This window comes from Pleurodeles waltl, chromosome 8 (assembly GCF_031143425.1).
Source record: "Pleurodeles waltl isolate 20211129_DDA chromosome 8, aPleWal1.hap1.20221129, whole genome shotgun sequence".
Lineage (NCBI taxonomy): Eukaryota > Metazoa > Chordata > Amphibia > Caudata > Salamandridae > Pleurodeles > Pleurodeles waltl.
In genome coordinates this window covers 52,867,452-52,884,769 of record NC_090447.1, presented here as the reverse complement: position 1 = coordinate 52,884,769, position 17,318 = coordinate 52,867,452, and positions in this window count along the sequence as shown.

Sequence of the window (17,318 nt, the reverse complement as noted above, 5' to 3'; positions counted from 1 at the left end):
AGAGCATGCAATTAATTGTGGTATTTACAAGAATCTTGGATTTCCTAACTTGGACACATCTTGGAATGGCCACAGTGGGATCAACTGTTACCAATGTTTGAGGGAATTTTGGATTGTGAGCACCCAGATCTGATGATAGTGCACTAGGGCCTAGGCACAATCAGTCAATCAAGGATTTGTAGAGTGCAGCAAGTCACCCGTGAGTGTCTGAAGGCACTGGAGTTGCTGCTTCCTTTATGGAGATCTGTTCATTCAAACAGCCAGCGCTTGAGTCCTTTCCTGACTTGCTGGAGCAATGAATTGTCCTCAGGTGCAAGGGGAGGTTGTTCCAAGCTTTCGCTGTCAGGTGTGAGAAGGAGAATCCTCTCCTGTTGCTTTGGCAGATCCGAGAGGTGTTTGTAAGGAAGAGGGAAGCAGGTATGTTTGGTTGGTGGAAGATCAGGCGTTTGTTAATGTAAAGTGGTCTTTCATTGTGCAGGGCTTTGCATGTGTGGGTCAACATCTTGAATTGGCATTTCTTCACGATCAGGAGCCAGTGTAGCTTCTTCAGGTGGGTTGCTATGTGGGTGTGTCTGAGGAGGTCGGGGATGAGTCTAGTGGATGTGTTTTGTAGTGCCTGTAATCTATGCAGCTGGTATACGGTGATTCCTATGCAAAATGTGTTTCCATAGTCTATCCTGCTGGAGACAAGGGTCTGCATGAAGATCCTTCTGGTGTTGTCTGGGATCCACCTGGAAATCTTGAAAAACATGCAGAGTTTGTGGAAGCAAGCAGACTGAGACTGAGTTTACCTGTTTTCTTATGGAGAGCTTGCTGTCCAAGATGATGCTGAATTTGCAGGCATGGTCTGTCATGGTGAGAAACGGGCAGAGTTTGGCAGGCCACCATGCGTCGTTTCATGGAGAGGTGTTGTTCCCAAAGATTAGGACTTCCATCTTTTCCGTGTTGAGCTTGAGGCAGGTGTCCTTCATCCAGTCGAAGACGTTCATCATTATTCTGTGGAAGCTAGCTCTGGTGGTGGGGGGGTCTTTTGACAGACAGAAGGGGAGCTAGGTGTTGTCAGCGTAGGAGATGATGTTGAGTCTATATGCTTTGAAGGTGTTGGCTGAGGGGGCTGTTGAAGAGGGTGGGGCTGAGGCATGATCCTTGATGAAACGCTGCATATGATCTGATTCTCTGGGTTCACCCAGTTGGATATGAGGTGATCCATTTTAGGGATTCTTCCTGGATTCCAATGTGGTGGAGTCTGCTGAGGAAGATGTGATAGGAGTCAGTGTTGAAGGTGGCTGACAGGTCCAGGAGGATGAGGGCTGCTGTTTCACTACAGTCCAAGAAGGCTTTGATGCCATTGGTGGCTGCAATTAGGGCTGTCTCAGTGCTGTAGTTGGCTCGGAATCTGATTGAGAGGGGACCAGGTGGTTGTTGTGCTCCAGGTGTTCTATAAGTTGTTGGTTGATTGCCTTTCACTGGAAAGGGAAGCAGGGAAATGGGCTGGTAGTTCCTTGGTTCGGCTGGGTTGGTGAATGGTTTCTTTAGGAGGGGTCTCACTGCAGCATGTTTCCAGTTTGCACTGAAGGAAGCCAAGTTGATGAGGGTGGTCAGGACCTTCTTGAGATTGTCAGTGGTGGAGGCAGGGGCCCCTCAGTGCACCCGAATGCATAGAGTTCATGATGGAGATAGTCTTTGAATTATGAGAGGGTCCCAGTGGGTGATCATGTGTTTAGGGGTTGTGTTGTGGGTGGAAGCAAGTTGATTCTGTCTGTGGTGGTGGGTTCGGGTTTCAACTTTTAGTAAAGAGATCTAGTTGGTGAAGATGTTTGTCAGGGTTTCCCAAAGTTCTTGGGAGGAGGTAACACTGTTCCCGAAAGCTGCAGGTTTGGAGATCTCCTTCGCAATAGCATTGAGTTACTTGCTGCTGTTCATGATGGCTTACATGTGGTAAGCAAGGATGCTCTTCTTTGTTTCCAGAAGCCGTGGTACTGGTTTAGTGCTGTCCTGAAGGTGGCATGGTCTCCTGTCTCTTTTCTGGTGCTCATCTTCCTCTTTAGTTGCCAGCAGTTGCTTTTGGTTGATTTCGACTCCATGGTGAACCATCTGGTTCTTCTGGTAGGTCCTTTGGTGTATAGGCACATTTAGTGATCCATTGGGAAAAGTACTTTGCAGCTGGTCTCGGTTGGATGTTGTGTTTGCGAGGTGAGATCCTTGTTCCAATGATATTTTGATAACTTTTTCCAGTTTCTGCATGTGGAACTGGGGGGTAGGGTGCCAGTGTTGGTAGGTCCTGAGATGGTGAAGTGGGCACTGTAATGGTCAGTCCAGGTGAGCTTAGAGATTGTACTTAACTCTGTTGTTTAAAGTGAAGATGGAGTCAAGGGTGTGTCCTGCGATGTGGGTAAGGTTAGTGAGAAGTTGCTTGAGGCCAATGTTGCTCATGCTTTCCAGGAGATCAGTTGTGTTGATGTTGCTGGGGTCTTCGAGGTGGAAGTTATGATTTCCTAAGAAGATGTAGTGCTCGGAGTTGATGGTGATTAGTACAATACGGTTAGGGTTTGCATTGCAGAAGCTGGGGCTTGGTACTTTTGGCCTATAGGGGAGGGTGCCTCTAATGGTGCTTCTTCCATATGTGTGGAGTTGAAAGTTGAGATGCTCCAATATATGGGTCGATTTGCCTGAGGAGGTCGTGCAGCAGAGTGTAACCTTGTAAATGATAGCAGTTCCACCTCTGTGTTTGTTGATTTGATCCTGGTGAGTTATCTTGTAGCCTTCAAGGATGGTCATGGCAATGTCTAGTGTGGCGACAGGGTTCAGCCAGAACTGTTGGATTTGAAATCCAAAAGTAGGAAATCTTTTGTCAATTAATGTTTTTCTCTCCTCAAACTGCCTTTGTATATTAAATAAATGTCAAGGGCAGAAATGGCAATGGTCAGAAACATAAATGTCTCCTCTCACTCCTATATTTGTGTAGCTCGCATGAGAGTCTCACAGGCTCATAGTATGTGAGTATTAGACAGAGCAAACACACAAGTCTCTATACTGTGACCTTTCTCTTGAGAAAGATTTTCTGTACCCCACTACTTTTTTTTTTTTTACTTTTTGTCTAATCCTGTGAGATCATACATTTTTTGGGGAAAATATTTGTATTTTCCTTCATTAAAATACTTATGCCTGATTCTTCCCTCTAGTAGGGTCTGGGGAAAAGTTGTCTCTCCACTGATACTCCACACAAAATACCCGCTGTGCATAGCAGGGTGTGAGGAGAAAGTGAGTTGTTCACTAACACCCAGATCTACAATTGTGTATAGTAGAATATTGGGAAAGACAGTCTCTCCAATAACACCTTGCATCAAGATTTTGTGTACCCCGCTACTTCTTTTTACAACCCCACAAGAGTCTTGCAACACAGTAAACTTTTTTAAGAAGAAGAATTTACACTTTCTTTTATTGCAGTACTTGTGGCTTATAGTCCCCATTAGTACGGTGTGGGGAGAAAGTACACTCTCCAATAAGACCTTTTCACAGTATGACAACAGTGCATAGTAAGGTGTAAAGAGACACTGCAATCTTACTGACACCTTTCCACAGTCTAGCAACTGTGTATTGTAGAGTACTAGGAGAGACTGACCTCTCTACTGACACCTTGCATGAAGGTAACCAACATGTAGAGTAGGTTGTACAGAGACACTGCCTCTCCACTCACAATGTTTTTTCAGGTTCCCAAGTATGTATGGTAGGGTAGGGAAGGTGCTCACCTCACATGTAAGGCCTCACTATTCCAAAGCAAGAATGACAAGTACTGGCCTCTCCGCTGAGACCTCTCCCCAAGGAAATAAGGCTGCAGGGGAGAAGATCCGCCCTATTTGCTGACAGATCTCTCTTGCATCATAAGTCTTCACAGTACAGTGTGGGGGAGGGACTGGCCCCTCTCCTGTGAACTGTCTATTGGATGTTGGATGTCCAAATTAGACTGTGAAAAGTGGTTTACCTCTCTGGTCACAGCTTTCTCCATGATGACTGATGTACAAGTAGGGTATAGAGATGAAATTACCTCTAAGCGGAGAAGTCTGTGTTGCATATCAACTATGCAGACTATTATATGGAAGCACTCCACCGTGTCAGCTGAGACATTTCCCCAGAGGAGCATATGTGCAAAGTAGACTGTGGGTAGAGGCTGTTCTCTCTGAACATAACTCTCTTCATTGTGATGAATGTCCATAATAGAGTATAAAATGGAGTATCCTCTCTGTTTAAAACTGTGTCTTGCACAACTGGTCTCCATTATTGATTGACTGAACATACTCATCTTACTTCCAAAGATCTTCCAGTGGCGACAGTTATACATAATGCTGTGTGCACAGCGGATGATAGGAGGGCATATTATAGTGTAAAGATGTGCTACTCTCTGTGCCAATACCTCTCTCTTGTATCAGGGGTCCCTATACTATAGCGTGGACAATGAATGATCTCTCTACTAATACCTGATGGTTGCATGACAAGTCACCATAGCTGGATAACAAAATAATAGACTTCTCCATTGCCAAGTGTTTATAGAATGACGTGCATACCACCATAGAAATAAATAAACATGCACACTTACACTCCCTTAAGATGGAACTGACAGATTTGGTGAATATTGCAATAATTTAATGAAATTGAAATTTATTATAAGTACTGAGCAAAGAAATCATAATTAACTTTAAACATTTTTATTTCAACAAAACAATTTACCAACAATAAACAACTGCAGCAACTATATTATTAAACTATATCAATAAATATTAAAAAAATAAATAACTATATACATTTTTACATTTTGGATGCTCCTCAGCAGGTGCCAATCTCTCCCCCCTTTTCGCATTATTAGCCTACTGGATTTTGATTCAGGTAGCTCTTGTTTTCTAGTTTTTTAGCCATCCTATTCTGCCAAAGAGGGTCCCATTTCCTGGCACATATTAGCAGTTCACAAGGCCTAGCTCGGGCAGAGTTATCTCATGCTGCTGAAAGGCACAACAGTCCAGTCACTGCCACATCATTCCAACCTCAAAACACTTTGCTTCAAGATGTAGGTATTCATCAACAGCACAATAATGGTGATTGTGTTAACAAGGTTCTTTTTTTGCTTCCTATGTAAGCAGACACACATTTCCCTTTTCCTTCCAAAACGAAGACAAAATAAGAAAAAAAAAATAACACTAATCTAAATTTCATAAAGTGATACAACAGTATATTGTCTAAGCCTTACCACATTTTTCACCCACAATCACATATTTATTTCTAGTGCACCAGTAACTTCTTATTAATTTATAGTGAAAAAATACCACACCCTCAACCAGTCTATTTTCATATTTTTGCAATTAAATTATACTGTGACATAAACTCTGATTCCATAACAAATTCTAAAGTAAAAGAATAATCTTAAACCACCTTTGCTAACACTCACCATGGTGTTTCACTCTAGAAATAGTAATATCACTACTCAAACTTCTCACATGGTTAACATATATAAATACAATGATGGTAAAAAAAAAAAAATAGAGCTTGTATGATCACCGTGATTGTTTTATTATTTAAGAAACAATACTTTATTTGCTGATAGGTATATAAAGTTGAAACATTCAATTTTTAACACAATCTGCAAACCTTGCTCACATCTTTCTACATTTTATTGTGTAACTTTCACAAGCTATATCAACAAATCTACATCTATTCAAACAGTTTTTCTCTCTGTAAACATAGTGTAGATTAGGACAGGTTTACCAACATTAGCCCAGCTCCACATAAATTCACTACTGCTGTGCACAACTTAAACAGATTTCCTTCTTCTCCAAAGCACTGAGGACAAAAGGAGCTGTCTCGGGCTTTGCTGCCAATCACATCACAGCATTTCTTCAACCATGTAATGAGAATGGCAAATATTGGTTGAGCTTCGCCCTTTTATTTTTTTTTACCCCGGCCATACAATCTCGGGAGATTCTTGCTGGATCATAAACACCTCATGGCAGGCTCATTAATTTTACATGATGGTCTCACCAGTGTCTCGCAAGATTTTAACTTTTTTAATATAAGAATTAACCATCTACTCATCATAGTAGTTATCCCTTACAGACTTTCTCTTAGAAGCAAGCACCACAACACCCATTCCTACTAATAGAATATTTTGTGAACTCATCTACTTATTTTTACTATTTACAATCCCTCAATAGTCCTGGATGATTAAAAAAGTTGATTTAAAACAATTTAGATTTATAATTTTTACTGAAGTTATTGTTTAAACACCTCCTCTCTAAATCTAGGGGAAAAGCATGCAACTCTGCTGCCCCCTTATGTAACTTTTTTACTTCATTTTCACAACACCTCTAATTTTTCAAATTAAACAGTGATGGTGACCATTTAATTTCTAACATTCCAACAGTCAGCCAATCAGTGTGCTCGCAGGACTCAAGCAAGCCTCTCGGTCCTGCAAGAGCATTAAAACTCATGGGCTAAATAGGCCTCAGAACCAAGAACAGGGCTCCATTCTGTAATTTGCACTGTCGCTGGACTCTTGCTGGTCCAACTGCCAAAGTTGTTTACCCTACTGAATGGATTTACACCAAATCACAAAAAGCACTATCTGCAAATGAAGATCTAGCTACCTGTCGAATTTGGTTTAATTTCCTCGAGCAGTTTTTGCTAAAATCTGTCTTAAAAAAGTCTTTGGAAAATGAATGGAGTTTTTATGGTTTAGGACCTCCTTTTTTTAGTGGGTGTGTAAGAGACTGTATGGATCTGTATGTGTGTGTGTAAATCGCGGTATGGGTGCACACATGGCTATCTGAATGTGTGAGTGGCTGTGTGAGTGGCTGTATGGGAGTGTATGTGGGTGGGTGAGTATGTGGCGAGTATGTGAGTGGGTGTGTACATGGGTATGTGAGTGTGTGGTGGGTGTGTTAGTGCATGTGTAACCCCATTCGTACGTAAGTGACTGTATGGATCTGTATGTGGGTGAGTAAGTGGCTGTATGGGTGTGTACATGGCTGTGTGAGTGTGTTGGTGGCTATATGTCTCTGTGAGTGGCTGTAAAGGTGTGTACATGGGTGTGTGAGTGGGTATGTGAGTGCCTCTGTGGGTCTGTGAGTGGATGTGTGGGTAGCTTTCTGGGTCTCTGAGCTGGGTGTTAGCTAGCTGTAACAAATTGCATCTAAAGTTATCTACAGTTCCCTTGTTTACATCTTGGCAAATGATTTTCAGCTAAACCCATTTAGAATACTTTTGGACACAGCCTTCAGTATGTGTGAAATATGGGCTGCTTTTGTGTTCTTTCAACTGATGAGATTTGGAAGTAGATTTTTATTGGGACCTGGCCCACCCAGACCTCATAAAAAAACAAGCACAGGAACCCGCACTTTAAAAAAATGATTTATGGCCAGATCCACTGCCATTTCTGCCAATTTTTTTTTTTCAAAATGCTTTTTTGCCATAGCGGGGCCTCACAGGGGGACCTCACAGTTAGGGCTAGGGGGTAAGAATATTCCTACCCTGCCACCTTTTCTTTATTTTTACTTTTTTTTTAGACTTGGCTGAGTCAGAGTCCCAAAATGGCTGCCAATACTTCCAGGTTGAATTGGTGCCAACCAATCAGATTTTAGCACAGGAACTGTTGGATCCATGGAGGACCTGTGTCCCTAGATATACAAATTTAGTTTTCAGTTAGTATCTCTCAAACTACCGAATGGATTTCTGGACCAAGAGCTAACATTCTACAACATTTGGTGTAATTCCATCCAACGGTTCGTGCTGTAGTTGTGTTCAAAATCCCTATAGGAATTTGCATGGGGAAAATGCGTTTGGGACCCCCCCTTTTTTTGGCCCCTGCTTGATGAATCGCTTCATACTATCAACAAAGTAGCTGAACTGAGTGGCATAAACATTTTAAAAATATTGTAAAGATTCATCAAATGGCACCAAGTTATTGGCTAAATAAATTATTTTCCTATGGAAACTAGGTCCTAACTATAACAACCTACTGGTGACCACATGCAGTTTATCAAATTGTCTCAAAGACAACCCCCTTGATTTTCTGAAATCTCAATTTCAAACAGGCCAGATGCCAACAGAGTTGAAGCTGAGGAACTGTTTTTGTACAAAGTTATGCATGGTTGAGAGCTGGGTGTTAGCTAGCTGTAACACATTGCATCTAAAGTTATCTACAGTTCCCTTGCTTACATCTTGGGAAATGAATTTCAGCTAAACCCATTTAGAATACTTTTGGACACAGCCTTTAGTATGTGTGAAATATGGGCTGCTTTTGTGTTCTTTCAACTGATGAGATTTGGAATTAGAAAGTGACATGAAATGAAAAACAGATTTTAAAGTGCTCAAATGCCTGGCAGTGTCTTGGCGCTGCTGAGTACTAAGGGAAACTACGACAGAAACAACATACCTAATAGAATAACCAGGTTTCACTGCTTTCCTACAAGAAATCCAATTTGGAAATGCTTATTGTGTAAAGGAAAGAGTTCCACATTTTTGTTGCATGCAAGACAAAGCCTCTCCTACCCCAAAAGACTTGCCTGGCCTTGGGGACCACACCATTCATGGCTGCAGAGGAACAGAGAGTCCTGGCAGGGGAGTACATCATGAATTTCTGCTTAAAATAAGATGTCCTAGAGCCATGAAGTGCCTTAAAAGCCATGCACAAGGCTTTAAACTCAATATGTTTTTTTTATGGGTAGCCAGTGTAGTTTAATCCCCTGGGTGCCAGGGGCATAATTGTTATGCCCTCGGGCACAGACTTGCTCTGTCAAGGACATAACCATTAAGTCCAGGGACTGACCCACAGGGAGAGCGCTAGCTCTCCCCCATGGGTCACCCACCCATTCCCCTGGAAAGGATGGCAGCAGGAGCGCTTCTACTAATGACATCAGCCTGCACTGCACGCTAAAGTCATTAGAGGCTGCCAGATGCACTGGTGTCAGGATCCTATAGAGGATCCATGTTGACAAAACTCTAATGGGTAGTGTAGTGTCAACTAAAATCAAAAGTAGGAAACACTTAGGAAAACAAACAATTGGAAACAGAGCTGGCAGCGCTGAAAACTCAAGATGGCTGCCAGATCAGTTTTCTCTGCAGCACACTAGTTTTTCTCTCCTCCAACCATGAATGGAATGTGAAGCGCGCACTCACTTAGGAATGTGCACTTCACTGAAGAATTCCCTCAGGGAACAGCCTTCTCCAGAGCCTCTGTGAGGAAACCTAGTAAAGGTAGATGTGATTTTTTTTAGCATTGTTTTCTATGGCTTAGAATTCTTATGTCAGCAGCCTGGATTAGGAAGGAAAATATTTGATTATTTCCATTCAGTCACAAAGGTCTTTCCACTGTGTGTTTTTTATGACTACCTTTCTTTCTGTTTTGAGAAAAATTGTACCTTGAGTGGTTTAATGCTAGACCATCTAAACCATGAATTCCCAGGAAACAAAGATTCGTCTTTTGGAAAGAGAGTTTCTCTCTTAACCGAGCAGTGTGCTTTTAAGATTCAGTTCATCAAAAGGTCATCAGTTTTCAAGAAATAAGAAAAGGAAATTAAAACTACAGAATCTGTGAAGCTAAATGTATTGTCTTTTCCCTTGGACCTTGTTCTTTCTGGAGTTATCAAGTACCTTCTATGAGAAAAAGACAATAAATGAAAGCTCAATATATTTTTATATATATGAAAAGGAAAAGGAAAAGAAAACCAGCTGGCAGGTTTTGAATAATTCTGAGTAAAAAGCAAAGGAGTAGAACAAGAAGTTTATTAATATAGACAGAAGTACAATAATCACCTTTTCTATAACAACATCTAATTCTCATATAGAACCTCATACACACAAAGAAGAAGAGCAATAGCCTTAGTCATATTGGGTATGTACAAGTTGTAGAGTTTAAAAAAAATGTCTAACTACAAAATAGGTAATGAATGTGATAATGGTTGTTTTTTTTCTTTTGCAGATCCTAAAACTCCACAAATAAGAAAACAAATTAGCAGTATCACACGCTCTACATACAGAAGAAGGAACCAGTGACTACAAGGCTGTCTCTTCTTGTCTTCCCCATCCCCCTTTCCACCCTTAGAGTGCTCCTGTTGTACAGTTTTTATTTGAGAACAGAAAGAGTTCTGGGAAGGGAATTGGGAATAGTCTTATCATCTGCTCCTGTACAAGCAATTGGTAAGAGCCTTCTGACAGAGTGAAGTGCCCACGTTGTTAACGTGCACCTGTGCAGAATGGCAGAAGGACTAGACTTTAGAAAACTAGGAGAAATCTTGGAATATATCCAAAAGGAGTTAGTGACAGTGAGGGAAAATAACAAAACCTTGAGACAAGAGATAGTTCTCTGCAGAAGAGAAGCCTCTAGTTAACAACAAGGATAAATGGGATAATGTCAGGGCTAGTTCAAAAACTCATTTACCAGAAGCTCATAGTTAAACTGCAAGCTCTGCATTACCCACACTAACTCAAGTCAGTCACTCCTTTTCTCCTGTTATACCTTTACCACCCCCTGAGCGTTTTAGTGGGGCCCCTCAGAAGGCTTACATTTCTCTAACACAATGTCCCCTGTACTTTATGTGTTCAACGATTTTCCCAGATGCACAGTAGCATCTTGGTCCTAGAGATGACACAATCTTATACAACTTCGAGGAATTTAAGAAAGAGTTTCTCTGAATTTTCGACAGAAGAAAGGCCTTACAAGCAACTGATAATGAGCTACTAGAATTAAAGCAAGGAAGTAGAGAGTTAGTAGGCTATCTGGCCCAGTTTAATAAACTGGTAGTGGAGACAGAGTGGCCAGAAAATAAAAGAGCAGCAGTCTTTTACTGAGGTCTAAAGGACAAATTAAAAGATGCATTAGCACAAATACCTAATAGACTAACTGAAATCTCAGCATCAGTGGATTTGGTATTGGAGATAGATTTTTGGCAGAATGAGAGGAGAGGAGAAAGGAAACGGGAATTCCGTTTGAGTGTACCAAGGTTTGATAGAATGAAAACAGAAAATACAAAAATGACAGAAACCTCATCAGGCGTGGAGCCAATACAAATAGGCACAATCTGAGGTCCATTATCTAAAGAAGAAAAGGAGAACAGTAGGACAAATAATCTATGCCTGTATTGTAGAGTAGGTGAAAGCCTCCCCAAAGAAGCCTAAGTTACTGTTGAAGGAAAACTCGCAGCACCACCAGTAAGAGGAGTTGGACTGGTGAGTTCAGATCAGGAAACAACTCCAAGAAACCATCAGTTAGCAAACACATGGCAGGCATCATCACCTCATCTAAATCTTTCAGTGACATTAGAGTTTCAACACATTGTTTTAAAACAGATATCTGTAATGATAGATTCTGGAGCCACTGGTATTTTTTGTGTCCTGAAATTTTCAGATCAAATTGTATTGATGGCCTTAAGAAAAACAAGGAGTGAATCAGTCCGAGCTGGAACGGGCACCGATCTTTCTTCTGAACCAATTGTAAGCCACACTGAACCAGTTAAATTGCTATCTCAGAGAAGACATCAAGAAGTAATTCAATTTAATTTAATCGATGCACCACAGTTTCAACTTATTCTAGGACTTCCATGGTTAACAGAGCATAAACCCACCATTGACTGGAGTCCTAGAAGATTAGTGATGAACTCAGAATATTGTCGAGAAAATTGTTTCAAAAGGTGTGAATCTCAACAAGTGTTAAGCAGCAACTTTACTCTGTGAAAATGAAGCTACAGTTTGAGTGATACAAACCAATGACATACCAGAAGACTGTAGAGATTATGACAATATTTTTAATGAAGTGGCGGCAGAGAAACTACCCCCACATAGTTTTTATGACTGCAAAATCGAACTGGAACCGGGCTCAAACTTACTCTACAGCAGAAACTATGCGGCAACTGAGAGGGAGAATCAGTATATGAAGGAATATATTCAAAAATATTTAGCCAAAGGATTTATCAGACCATCTCAGTCTCCTGTATCCTTGCCACTTTTTTTCGTGCCAAAGAAAGAAGAAGACAATTTTAGAATCTGCATAGATTATAAAGAAATCAGCCGGATCACAGTGAAAAATCACTATCCATTACCTGTTATCTCAGTGCTTCTAGACCAGGTCAAAGGGGCATGAATCTAAACCAAACTTGACCTTAGAAGTGATTACCATTTGATAAAATTAGGAGAAGGAGACAAGTGGAAGACGGCATTCAAGATAAATTATAGGCTGTTTGAATATTATCCATATGGACTTTGCAACACCCCTGTTGCCTTCCAGAATTTCATTAATGATGTTCAAAGTGAATTCATGACAGATGTACAATAGTCTGTATGGATGATATCTTGATTTACTCAACAACAAAGGAATAACATCGAGAGCACGTCAGAGCTGTGCTTCAATGACTTAGAGAAACAAGCTATATGTAAAACTAGAAAATGCTGTTTCAGTGTAGAAACAGTGGAATTTTGGGGAATTTGTGCTTTCCCTTTTGGGAGAAACAAAGGATGAACACAAAGTAAAAGCAGTCACAGAATGGAAATCACCGACTACAGTGACAGCTGGAAGCCATTTGCTTCAAGCGCGTCTTAGGAGAAAGAAGTGAGTTTCTCCTGTGCCGTTTTTTTTTATTTCCTAAAAGAGGCATCGGGGGAAAGGAGAGGATTTTCCTTTCCCTCAATCTCTCTTTAAGCATTCCTGCTGCAGGATGGCGGGGCGATCGTGCAGCAGGAATGCCCAATAGATACCGGGGATTTAAAAAAAAATCATTTTACTTATGGGGAGCAGCTTCTTAGGCAAGGGTCACTCCCCATGGGGGCACATTATTTTGGCCATTTCTGCCCACTTGGAGTCAGATTTGCCTATATTTATTAGGCCCGTCTGCCCCAAAGGGGGCAGAAACCACTGAGACACCAGGGATTAGTTGTTGTGTTTGTTTTTTGTTTGGGAGGTGGCCCCTTGGGCAAAGGTCCACTCCCCTTTGGAGGCCAATTATTTTGGCTGGATCGGCCTATTTTTTGAGGCCCATCTGCCCCCAAGAGGGCCAGAAACCACTAGGCACCAGGGATTATTGTGTTGGTGCATATTTGTTGCTTGGCCTAGCCTTACGGGTGGCCCTAAAAAACATAATGACTCACTGGGGAACCCCTCAGATCCCTACAGAGCTGGGATGGTTACATTGGGTATGGCTGATTTTGGGGATGGAAAAGCTTACTCTCACCCTCACTGCATAGGGGCAGTCCTATAGGGAGCTATGGCATCCCTTCCTGTCCCTACGTCCTGGGGAATTCAGGGAATTGACCTGCCCTAAATACCTGTGACTTCTTCGCCTACAAGCTAGGGAGAGCTCCTACAGTACGGACTGGAAGGTGGCCATGTGGGAAGCCACATGTCTAACTCTGGTGATGTGGCAGTATGCCTGTGCACCCGGGAGGGGGGATGGGAGGGAAGGGGGATGAATGATTACCTGTTTGCCTTGTCAGTTTGGTGCGTGCTGCTACACTCATTAAATGTTTCATATCGAAAGACCAAAATCCAAAGCTTGGCAATTTAAAAAAACGTGTGAGTGTAAAAATGTGATGTGTCCACGTTGTGCTTTGGGGTGTTTCCTGTCATGTGCACTAGGCCTAACCAACACAACTGGGGGAACACAAGTGTTATTGCCAATTGTCTTTCTCTACATTTTTGCCTACCAAATGTACGACAGTGTGTGAGAAAGAAGTCATTTTGAGATGTGCCTTGTAATTCACATGGTTATATGGGGAACCCCGAATTCAGAGATGTGCAAAACACCACTACTTCTAAACTCCATATGTTGTGCCCATTTCGGAAATATATAGGTTTCCTTGATACCTATTTTTCACTCTTTATATTTTACCAAATAAATTGCTGTACACCTGTTTACGCTGAAAACCCATTGCATGGTGCAGCTCATTTATTGGCTCTAGGTACTTTAGGTTCTTGATGAACCTACAAGTCCTATATATCCCTGCAACCAAATGTGTCCAACAGAAGTACCAGTATATTGCTTTACAAAATCTGCTATAGCTGGAAAAAGTTACAGAAGAAAACAAAGACAGAAATGGCTGGGGGGGTTCAACTCAATTTCAATATTTCTTTATTTTAACTGTTACTTTCTATAGGAAAACCTTCAGGATCTACACAAATGACCCCTTGAGGAATTCAGAATTCTGTCTAATTTATTTTCAAATGTTTAGCTGTCTGGGATCCACCATTGATTTTACACCCATTTCTGTCACTAACTGGAAAGACGCTGAAAGTACAACAATTGCATAAATGTGGTATGTCCCAATAAAAATGCCAAAACTGTATTGGAAAAGTCTGTTTTCTGATTCAAGTGCCTGAAGGCTGGGAAGATGCTGGTTTTAACCCTGCAAACCCTTTGTTGATTCTATTTGCTGGGAAAAAACAGGTGCTTTCTTCTGCAGCATTTTTGTGTCATTTTTCCCCCCAAAAAAAACAAATTGTAGTTGCATTTTGGCTAATGTTTTGGCCTCCTCCATAGGAAGCCACATACTCTGAGTATCTTTAGAGTCACTAGAATGTTGGAAAAAAGGATGTAAATTTGGCATGGACAGCTTATGGACAAAAAGTCATGAGGGCTTAGGTGCGGACTTCCCCAAATAGCCAAACATAGTCTTGGTACAGGAGGAGGAAAAGGCCTGTCAGCGAAGGGGTGAACAAGTGCCTGTGCTACTGACTGGTTCTTTGGAATTTTCAACGGTAATCATGCTGCCACATTTTACATCATTTGAACCCTGTTAAGCCTTTTTTCGGCATGCTTAGATATAAAGCAATACAGTAGTCCATCTTGGAAAGGACAAGGGCAGTAACCACAGTTTCTTTGTAGTTGTGAGGGAATATAGGGAAGTACATTTTTTGATTCACTTTAGAGTGAAAAAAATTGAGGAAGTGACTGATTTTATTTGAACTTCAAAAGGAAGGTTACAATCAAAGTAAACTCCAATATTATGTGCTTTACTAACCATATTGGGGTTGATTACTAAGTTGTTATGGCCAGCAGCTAGGAGGCCAAAAGGAGATGTTGTTTCCAAATAACAGAAGTTCTGTCTTTGCAGAATTTAATTTCAGACAGATATTTCTCATCTAGTTGCTGTTTGCATAGTGCAGCTGTGAAAGTTAGCAGCTGTGCCTTCCTGATTGCTAGATACTGTAATGTCAATTTGTGTGTTTTTCTGCATAAGATATAACTGAAAATCCAAAGATTTATTTCGCCTAATCAGGGGAGTGATATGTAAATGAAAAAGGGTAGGACTCAAAGAGGAACCTTGGGGCACTCTAATTGGCAAGAAAGAGGAATCAGAGATGTTTCATTCAAGGCCACTGACTGTTTGCGCTCAACAAGTGCTAACGCTGTTCCTTCAATTCCTGTGCTGAAGAGACAGTTGATTGATGGTATCAAATGCTGCAGAGAGGTCTAAATGTTTGGGGGTTGCCTTTCCCTGTACACCAAGAGTACCCATAACCTCTTCAGCAACAACTATCAGGGTCAACTCACTGTTATGTCCACTTCCAAACCGATATTGAGCCGTATCAAGAAGGTTATTCATATTCAGATAGACCATCAATTTAGTTGTGACTGTTTTTTAGCTGGGTAAGGAAGGTGAGATATAGGGCGATAGGTACAAATGTCTTTAGGATTAAGATTGGGCTTCTTGAGTAAAGGAAGAATAGATACTTTTTTCCAGCCTTTGTGGAAATATCTTGAGTTGAACATGTTAATAAAAATATCTTTAAGGTGGTCACATAGAGTTTCAGGAACAAGTTAAAAAATGTGGGCTTGCAGGGATCCAAAGGAGAACCTGATTTAGTAGACTGAGCCAACTCTAAACCTGGTTGCAATGAGAGTGGGAGAAGGAACACAAAAAATTCAGGTGCTTAAGAAGGGGGGCCTCATCATAGATTTTAGAGGCTATGATGTTGTTTGATGTTGTACCAAAAGACTTGAGTGCCATATATATTGTTGTTTGCTGGGAGACTGACAAGTTTTTTATAGTCAAAAAAAGTTATTTGCTACAGTTTTTAGAAACTTCAATCCTATTAGTGAAGTAGGTAGTTTTCTCTGCAAAGATCATGGCATTGTACTTCCTGATAAGTTGTTTATAATTCTCTCTCTCAGTCTGATCATAATTTTGTCACCATATACAGTCTTGTTTGCAACATAGCTGTTTCAGAGTTTTGTCCAAAAACCAAGGTTCAGATGGCCTGTTTCTATGCTTCTTCTGAGTTTTAACTGGGGCTAGTTCATGCAACACTCTGCCAAATCACACAGAATTGTCAGAGACAGACACATCTAGATCTCTGGCTAGCATGGGTTTTGAACTAGTAAGAGTCAACATCTCTGTAAGGCAGATGACTCCAGCTTTTTCCAATCCCTGTCCTTCATAGCCAAGCTGATAGAAATAGCTCTTAACTGGTTGGCTTGGATGTTTAGTACAAATAGGACAGCATTATGATCTGACCGGGTCAATGGTATTGAAGTAGTGAATGATACAAAGAGATTTTCTGGACAGAACCCATCTGAAATATGGTCTCCCAAGTGCATAGGAGTATCAATCTTTTGAGAAAGGCCCACACTGGCCATAGCATCTAACAGTAACTCTGTGTCACTATCTAAAGGATTTTCAAGATGGAAATTAAAGTCACCCAGGATTGTGCAGTTGGTAGAGTTAATGCTAGATTCTAGCAGAGGGCTTTTTCTAGGTCCTGGGAACAATACAATAAGGGACCCTTAAATCCCTTAAATGTATATGTTGGTTGGTTATCTCTATTTGGAAGGGCAATGCTTCACACTCAAATTGTGGGAGAGCGCCTGCATAAATTGTCATGATAGACAGTGGCTAATCCTTGCCCCTCTTCACTAATTTGTTCTGTCAAAAAATTGCATAGCCCAGAAATGTTGCCAGAATAAGGTCAGAATCTGAAGCAAGGTTAATCTGAGTATCAGTAACAGAGGCAAAATCTAATTTATGCGACAGTAAAAGTCATCAAATTCATTTTTATTTTAATTAATGACCTGAAGGAATTGAGGTGCATGAAAGTTGTAAAAGTTTTGTTTTAGTAAAACTTATTGTGCTCAAAGGGTGGACTGGAAACTGATGTGGGTGGTGCTGAGGACTTTCCAGGCATGGGTGGATGCAGACGGGCTTGTCTTTGGTGCACCAGCAGCACAGACATGCAATACATCAGTTGAAATACACTGTCATTCAGAGAGTGGGCATGTCAGGTGGTGTGAAGGATGAGTGCTATACAGTGCAATGCAGAAAAACTGTAAGGACAAAAGAAACAGTTA